The sequence below is a fragment of the Canis aureus genome, chromosome 28, assembly GCF_053574225.1.
Source record: "Canis aureus isolate CA01 chromosome 28, VMU_Caureus_v.1.0, whole genome shotgun sequence".
In the NCBI taxonomy this organism is placed as follows: Eukaryota; Metazoa; Chordata; class Mammalia; order Carnivora; family Canidae; genus Canis; species Canis aureus.
The window spans coordinates 3,102,510-3,110,694 of record NC_135638.1 but is presented as its reverse complement, the minus strand read 5'-3'; the positions used below and the strand labels follow the sequence as shown (position 1 = coordinate 3,110,694).

The 8,185-nt window shown below is 43.8% G+C and overlaps 1 long non-coding RNA gene across 1 annotated transcript; it reads left to right on the top strand.

The window, feature by feature from the left end:
- The first annotated feature begins 461 nt into the window (after positions 1-461).
- LOC144300160 (uncharacterized) lies at positions 462-6,276 on the top strand. Its single transcript, XR_013366754.1, has 3 exons — positions 462-900; positions 3,506-3,747; positions 6,015-6,276. It is a non-coding gene; the product is annotated as an uncharacterized LOC144300160 (long non-coding RNA).
- The last annotated feature ends 1,909 nt before the right edge of the window (positions 6,277-8,185 follow it).

The window sequence follows — 8,185 nt, the reverse complement described above, 5'->3', positions numbered from 1 at the left end:
CCTCCCAACAGCTCAGCCAGTCATCTCAGGCGGGCAGACACTCCTCTGAGCATCAGATTAGGTCATGATTCCACTCCCTTGAGACCACATATCTCTTTGTCTCCCTTCTGCATCCCCACCCCTGTCTTTTTTTCAAAGCAGGAACCAGGAAGGACACATAATATTGCATTATTCCATCATCACCGGTATGTTTACCTCCTTCTAGTATTTCCATTGCTGATTTGCTACAGGTCATGGAGAGAGAAAAGTTGGAGGATGGTTAATAGAAGATATAGTTTTCTATTAAATATTTGACATTAAATATATGACATTCTTTTCTCTACATGATTTTGTCCAGAAGTACTGTGATATAAATGCTTGATTACTTTGCTTAAATACATGAAAGTTAACCAAAATAAATGACCTGCCCTATGGACATTAGAGTATTTTTCTTTTGTTCATATGCAGATGCTCTAGTTTGAAGGAAGCTGAAAGAATCAGCTTGAATCAGGACCTTCCACAATCAAAGATGATCGATAGTGCCCAGTACGGACGAGAGTGGGGAGGAGAGAGGGTCTCCTTTCAGAAGGAAATAGCAGCAACAAAAATAGGAAGAGTGGTAGTTTGTGCTTGTTGCATGTTATTGCTTCTGTTTTCAACAACCCTCTGGAGCAAAAACTATTATTTCCCTCGTGAAGAGGAGGAAACTGAGGTTTAGCAATGTTGTGACCTGCCAGGAGGAGGAGGATGGAGCAACGAGCTTGTCTGACCTCAGCACGCCCTAACCCTACTATCCACAGGGATTGCTTCCAAGTGCATAGTACGACGAGAGCTTGGTGTGTACAAGTGTTGTCTGGCAAGTTTTCAAGGAAATCTTTGATCGTGTCTTAAAGTGCTTTTGCTGGGAGGCACTCGGGGCAGGTAAGCTCTTGTCCAAGTTCAGACAGGGGAGTCCCTATCCCTTTCTTAAACATCTCTGTGAAATTATTCAGTCCTTTTTATCATTTTTGTCATTCTCTTTGAATCTCTCTTCAAAGATGACATATTCCTTAAAATTATGGCAACAGCTCAATTCTTCAGAGGCATCTATTTGCAAAGAGATGAAACGCCTTGCTACCAGAGGTGAGATGAGCGAGTGGCAGTGGGCACAGCTGGCCTTGGCCTTCGGCGTGGCTGCCTGAAAGGTCCGGTTGCTGCTGACCCGCTCCGACAGGGCCCATGGCCCGCTCTTTCTCCGGCCTCCTTGCAAACAGTTAGGGGGATCAAGGCTCATATATACAAAAGTTCTGCTTTTTTAACAGAACGCCCAGAAAAAAGTAGGTTTATAATCATCAAGATTCACTTGATTTAAACTTCAGAAGACTTCATGGGGGTAAAAATCCTTCTAAAACCTGTATTCACATTGGTAACGGCAGCTTTCCAAAGCTGTAAGTTCAAATTCTGTAGCACTGCGGACACAGGTTTTCCATCTTCCTCCCACACGCCCCCAGACACATACAAGAAAAACATTCAAAATCAGTCTCAAAAAAGCAAGCATGCATATTTTTTTCTTTCTCATAAATTAATTTACCCCTGACGCAGATGTGGTTAAACCACTTGCAGGCAAATAGCAGGAATTCCTTCATGCAGGACTGTGTTTCTCTTCCAACTCCAGCTCCAAAAGTGTACTTCTGTCCCAAACTCTGTCCATATTAAGGGCTCCTAACCTTTTGGATAGCCGGGGCCAAGAAATGAATGAAGGGGTGAAAATGCAGATTGACATGAGGGCAGCCAAGTTTCATTTTGCAATTAAAGAAAACAAATCATAATAGATATTATCATCATGACTACATAAAGGGCCATATAACAGAAAACAAACACATAAACCCATCATTGTAGGCTGGAGAATTTTTAAAAATCATAAAGTTAGCTTATGCAATTTCATTTATTTGCATTTTAAAATATGACGGCCTCGTTTTGTTTTTCTCACTCTGCCACAAATCGTCAAACTTCTAATAGAGACTAGCCCTGGCCCTGGGGCCACCACCTGGGCACCACTGATCTAGGAAGAGTCTTTCCTGCTATCTCCTTCCTCCACCAGCCAGAACTAAACTCCTTCTCCCTTCTCTTCAAGCATTTTGTGAATACTGCTGCTATATCACATGGTTTCATGATTATTCCTGTTAATGTTTATCCAGCAGCTAGACCATGGGTCTCTTAAAGGCACAAGGATGTGCCTTACCCTTTAATCCATTCACAGATCGTAGCACAAAGCTGAGAACCCGGTAAGCATTATAGGAGAATTTATCTAAATCATTTGTACAGTTAGTCAGATGAGAAGAGGAAGTTCTCCCCCTAGACAAAATTAATGACCTTATTTGTAAACTGGCACATCCACACCAGGCCTTGAAGGTCGATCCCAGAGGGAAAGAAACTTTCAAGAACTCTCGAATACCATTAGCGCAGAGCGATGGCTTACGAACTTAAATTGAAGCTGAAATAATTCATCAACACCATTGTCCTGAAAAATAATCTTGGCTGATAAATTGGTTTGGGGTTGTGTTTAAAGGTTGATACTGACATCGATTTATGCATACTTCAAATGAAAATGGAATTTCCAGATGCGGAATAGAGTAAGAGTCGTCCAAAGGCAGGGTCATAGCCAGCAGCAAATGAAATCCTTTGTGTTCACTTATCCAGGTGGTTTATTGGTAAGTCACGGATCTGTGGTCTGAATGCTAAACACTGAGCCAGCAGTTCCCTGAATCCAGGAAAACAACGTGTCCTAATTTCGTTCCCTGACAAAATTTGGCTACAGTTCAACAATGCAGTAAAAATATGTTCTGTAGAAATATCTTTATGGATTTTCTCATTACATTAGCAAGAGGGGTGGAATCACCAGAAACTTTTATCCTCATTACACATACACCTCCCACAAAGCAAAGAACATAAAAAGTGAAAAGAAAAGTCATAATTAATTTGTTTTGCATAACCGAAGTCAGAGAATGTAGGCATGAATAGTGTTACGTTAGCTATTGTTAGTGGAACTTCTTAGTGGTACGCAAAGGTTAAATCATTTAGGGTTATCTTAAGACCCAGATTTGGGTTTAGCTTTAGCAGTGATTAAATAAATAGAACTTCGAGGCCATACAATGCTTTATGGATGAAATTGTGGCAGCATTGGCAATGGGAAGCAGCATCAGGGGATGGGAACCCAGACTAGCACTGCTTGCTGCTGCTCATTCACTTAGAGGTCAAGATGCAAGGAATGGAAACGGCTCTGGGGCCCACACTTGTGCATGAATCCAGTGCTTTGGTAAAAGTGGCATCTTGGGGCCTCAGCTACATTATTGACTCAGGGCAGTTGGCAGCTTTCAAGATGGCCCCAGTGATCCCCGACCCTGGCATTCATCGTCTTGTGGAATTCCCTCCCAGGCTTTACCAGGGTTTGCTTGTGTGACCAACAGAATGTAAGGACGTGATCGTACATCATTTCTTAGGTTAGATTATAAAATATATTGCAACTTTACCTCAATGTCTCCCTCAGATCACTGGCTTTTGGGAAAGCAAGGCCCTATGTTGTGAACAGCCCTACAGAGGGGCCCATGAAGCAAGAAATGGAAATGTTCTGCTAAGAGCCATGGGCAGGAGCTGGAAGCAGATTGTCCCACCCCAGTCAAGCCTTCAGATGACTGCAACACAGCCGACAGCTCGGCTGCACCCTCATCGGACTCTGAGCTGCAACCACTCAGCTAAGCTGCTCCCAGATTCCTGACTCGCAGACACCAAGTGAGAAAATAAATGCTCATGTGTTCAACTGCTCATTTCGAGGGTGATTTGCTACCTAACAATACTAATATGCCCGCCAGAATCTTGGGTCAGTTAGATACATTAATTGAGCATCTGCTTCCTTATGTATAAAATGGGGACTAATATATATATAAAAATATGTTTAGACTTATTCTCCTTTGTTCTAGAAAGAATGCATAAAATACGAGGCAGCATAAATTAAAAGAGGAAGGAGGATAGAAAAACAAGGGTAGGGATATAAAAAGAAATGGAAGAGAAGCTAAAAAAAGTAATTTATGACACATATAGTATATAACTGGACCATGATCCTGGCTCCGAAACATTGAGTACTTCCTCCAACCTGCTCCCTCACCCTGTCACACACACACACAAGACAGTCGGGTATTTATTCAATTCTGAGTCCAAAAATTTTTAAAAGAAAACACAATTACTTAAGAAACATATAATTATCCTTAGTATTAACACGGATGAGAATTTTCCTTGGGCGTGACCCCAAAGCAGACACCATGTGGAGGACGAGCTGAAAGGCCTTCACATTCACAGGCCATTTAATGACACGGGGTGATTGGTCTCGAGTGTCTGTGCTTGTACCGGCTCCCGACGGGCTGCCCCACACAGCACCTGCTATCACAGCCACCACTCGGGGCCAAGTCTTGCCCGTACCCCAGCTCGTCTCTGAGACGTCTGCCCCTCCCAGACTGACACTCGACGTTTCATCCTCACAGATATTAAGAACAGCCCACGTTCAGCCACGAGCTTCACAGAAAGAGTTGGGAAATCTTGAATATTCTGAATATTTTCCTAAATTCCTTCCATCTGAATAAGAAGCAAACTCAATGGGCATAAATGTCCATCCTCCAGGTCACCCATGCACAAAGCCTCTTTGATACCTTTCCTTTCCTTTCCTCCCTTTCTTATTCACCTTACCACCGAGTCCTGGTGTTTTCAGTTATGTCTCTTCCCACCTGTCCCTCCCTTTTTTTTTTTTTTTTAGAGATTTTATTTATTTATTTATTTATTTATTTATTTATTTGAAAGAGAGAGAGTATGAGCAGAGAGTGGAGGCTGAGGGAGAAGCAGACTCCCCACTGAGCAGGGAACCTGATGCAGGACTGGATCCCAGGACCCCGGGGTCATGGCCTGAGCCAAAGGCACACACATAACCGACTGAGCCCCCCAGGTACCCCCAGTTGTCCCCTCCTTTATAATCCTGCTGCCAATGTCTAGCTCAGAGTTGTAACTTTTTACTCCCATATTTAGGCCATAGCTTGGCTTAGGCTGATTCTTTTCCCTGGTGAGGGTGCCCTCCTGGTTTGTAGACAGCACCCTTCTTTCTCTATGTGTCTTTGCACGGGATGGGGGTGGGGAAGCCAGCTTCCTGGTGTCTCTTTGTATAAGAGCATGAATCCTATCATGAGGGCCCCATCTTCATCCAACATACGAATTGGGGAGGGACATACTTCAGTCCATGCTACGCCCCCAGCCACCCCCATCCAGTCATAGATCGTCACAGTACTTTTCTTTCAGAACGATTTAGGCATGTGTCAGACTACGGGAAAACAGCACCCAACTTTCTGCCCCAACTCTAACGCCTCTTCTTCACCCAATACAGCACCTCCACTCAGACGTGCTCCATCCCCTCTCTAGGCCTTTCCCTACTGTGAAACCTAGGATGTACCACCAGCATCTCCTTTCTGGATTCTCATTCTACTGATTTAACCTAGTTCAAATCCTAGCTCAGAGAACTGAGAGTCTCAGAGTCGGAGACACTCCAAAGGCTGCCCTGTCCAACCTCAATGTCATCCAGGCCACACCCATTCCCCACCCGATATTCAGTGGGTACCTTCCACACCAAGTGAAAATCAATATGATGGGTTCAGCCTAGAAAGAGGTAACAGTTCATGCAGGAAGACTGGAGTGGAAATGATTCCACTGTAAGCACAATGTTTGAGACAGGGACAAAGGGCTTTGGGAACTCCTTCTGTCACACTTTTGTCTGGATTCTATTCAGATACCTTGGGGAACAGGAAACTCATTACCTCAAGGGGCAGCTCATTCCATTTTCGGAAAACTATAATCACATAAAGTTCTAATACAGAGTTTAAATCTGACGCACGTGTGTTCTGGCGTTTTCAAACCTAGGATTTTGAAAGCTCAATCTACCTTTCTTTTCCTGTGACTATCACTTAAGCACCTGAAGGTCACACCACGCATGTCCCTAAACTCTTCATATGTTCCGGTTCTAGGCTCTTCGCCCTGTTGGCTGCCCTCCGATGGCTCCACTGAAGATTTTTTTGCATCCTCCAAAGTTTGGTAAGGAGCCACCAAGGCAGAATGGAAGGAGACTATCACCTCCATTGTTCTCGTCTTAAAGTAGACTAAGACCACGTGTGTCCTTTGGGGAGGGTAGGGGGCACCCTATTACATTCAGTCTTAGAGACAATCAAAGTTTCCAGAGATTCTTCCCTGGGTCTCCTACACCTATGTGATCTTTCCTCCTAAAGTCTGCAGCAGGAAATCGATGGCTCATCCCAGGGCCTGTTGCAGATTGTCTTCCAGTTAATTTTCTAATGAGATTTTTAATAAAACTGTCAACTACATATGATTAGCAGTACAGTTTTAATTTATTTTTTTAAAGATTTTATTTATTTGGGAGAGAGAGAGAGAGAGAGAGCATGAGAGGAGGGACGGACAGAGGGAGAGGGACAACGAACTCCCCACTGGGAGCACAGCCTGACACAGGGTTCCACCCCAGGACTCTGACATCATGACCTGAGCCGAAGTTAGATATTTAACCCATAAGGTGCACCATTACATTTTTTTTTTAGATCTAAGCTCTCTACCTAAACAGATTTTTGGAGGGTAAAAGATACTTTCAGCCATCATATTTTTCTTTAATAAGTGTAGGAACGAATGAACAAATGTTAAGGGGAGGAAAGCACAGTGGTGGGCAGGACAATGCCCTCCTTTCAAGGTGTCCACATCAGAATCCCCAGGGGCAACTCAGGTGATAGATGGAATTACGGTTGCTCATCAGCTGATTTAAAATAATAAATAAATAAAATAAAATAAAATAAAATAAAATAAAATAAAATAAAATAAAAAAGAGACCTTCCTGGATTATCACACTGGCCCGGGGCAATTGCAAGCGTCCCCCAGCAAGGAGGGCAGTGCAGGAGAGCAGAGTTAGGGATCTGAAGATGCCACCGCTGCTCATCCGGAGGCCGGAACAAGGGGCCATCGGCCTGGTGACACAGGCAGCTTCGGCCTACCGGGCAAGGGGAGAAAGCAGTCTCTTCCCTACAGACTGCAGAGGGGATGCACCCTGCTGACGTGTAGACGGCAGCTGAATCCCACGGCACACGTCTGCCTCCAGAACGGTGAGACATGAGACAGGTGCGCTCTTAACCATGGATGTGTGCTCGTTTCTTCGAGCAGCAACAGAGAACTCATTTAAGGTCTGCCACTTGGTACCACTGGCCAGCCATCGTTTGGTATTTTCATTGACGTTATCCTTAATCTTTACGACGTGCCTTAGCTCTTCCTAAATGTCGAAGCCATCGGGTAAACTTTGAAAAATTACCCAGCTGATAAGAAGCGGAGCTAGGATTTGAACCCAGGTCTCTCTGACTCCAACCTACACCTATTTCCTAAAGCCGTGATGCCTTAAGGGATAAAATACCAACCCAGATATTGTACCTGAGTAATTACCTAAATATTCTGATTAGTGATCCAGAGCCCATTGTTCCTGGCAGACACTGAATACATAATCCGATAGCGATTACTAACCTTCCACTTTGTCTGTCTTCTCTCCTTGACCTTCTTCTCCCTCCAGTTGATACTGCTTAAAAATAAAAGTGACAAAAAAATAAAAAATAAATAAAAAATAAAAAATAAAAGTGACATTTTCAACTCAACATAACTGATAGCTTTTTGACAGATTAAACTGTTCACTTTGTATCCTGTAATTACCTATACGTCTATTACTAGGGTATGAATCGACTAGGTTAGGTATTCGTCTACAAATGTTGATATCTGGCTTCTCAGGAAAATACGCTTTTATAGCCACAGTCAGTTCTCCTGAAAAACCATGAGCAAACCCCGCGGCGCTCTGACCAGGGTGGTCACTCGGAGGTGAGACACTCAGCTGTCCGGGATGCACTGCTGGTCACAGACACGACAAGCCTGGGTGACCATTCTGCAAGTATCTAGTCTGACCTCAAATCCACAAAGAAACCGCAAAACTTCAGTTCTTTATCACAATGCATTCATCGGGTGCAGCAAGTGACCTTTTTTTTTTTTTTCATTTGAAGTGAGGTCATTCGTTCATTATTGAGCACCTATTGTGTGTGGTGGTCCTTAGAGCGTCTTAGAGCACAGGCTCTGGGATAGATGGCTCCACTGCTACTTCCTACCC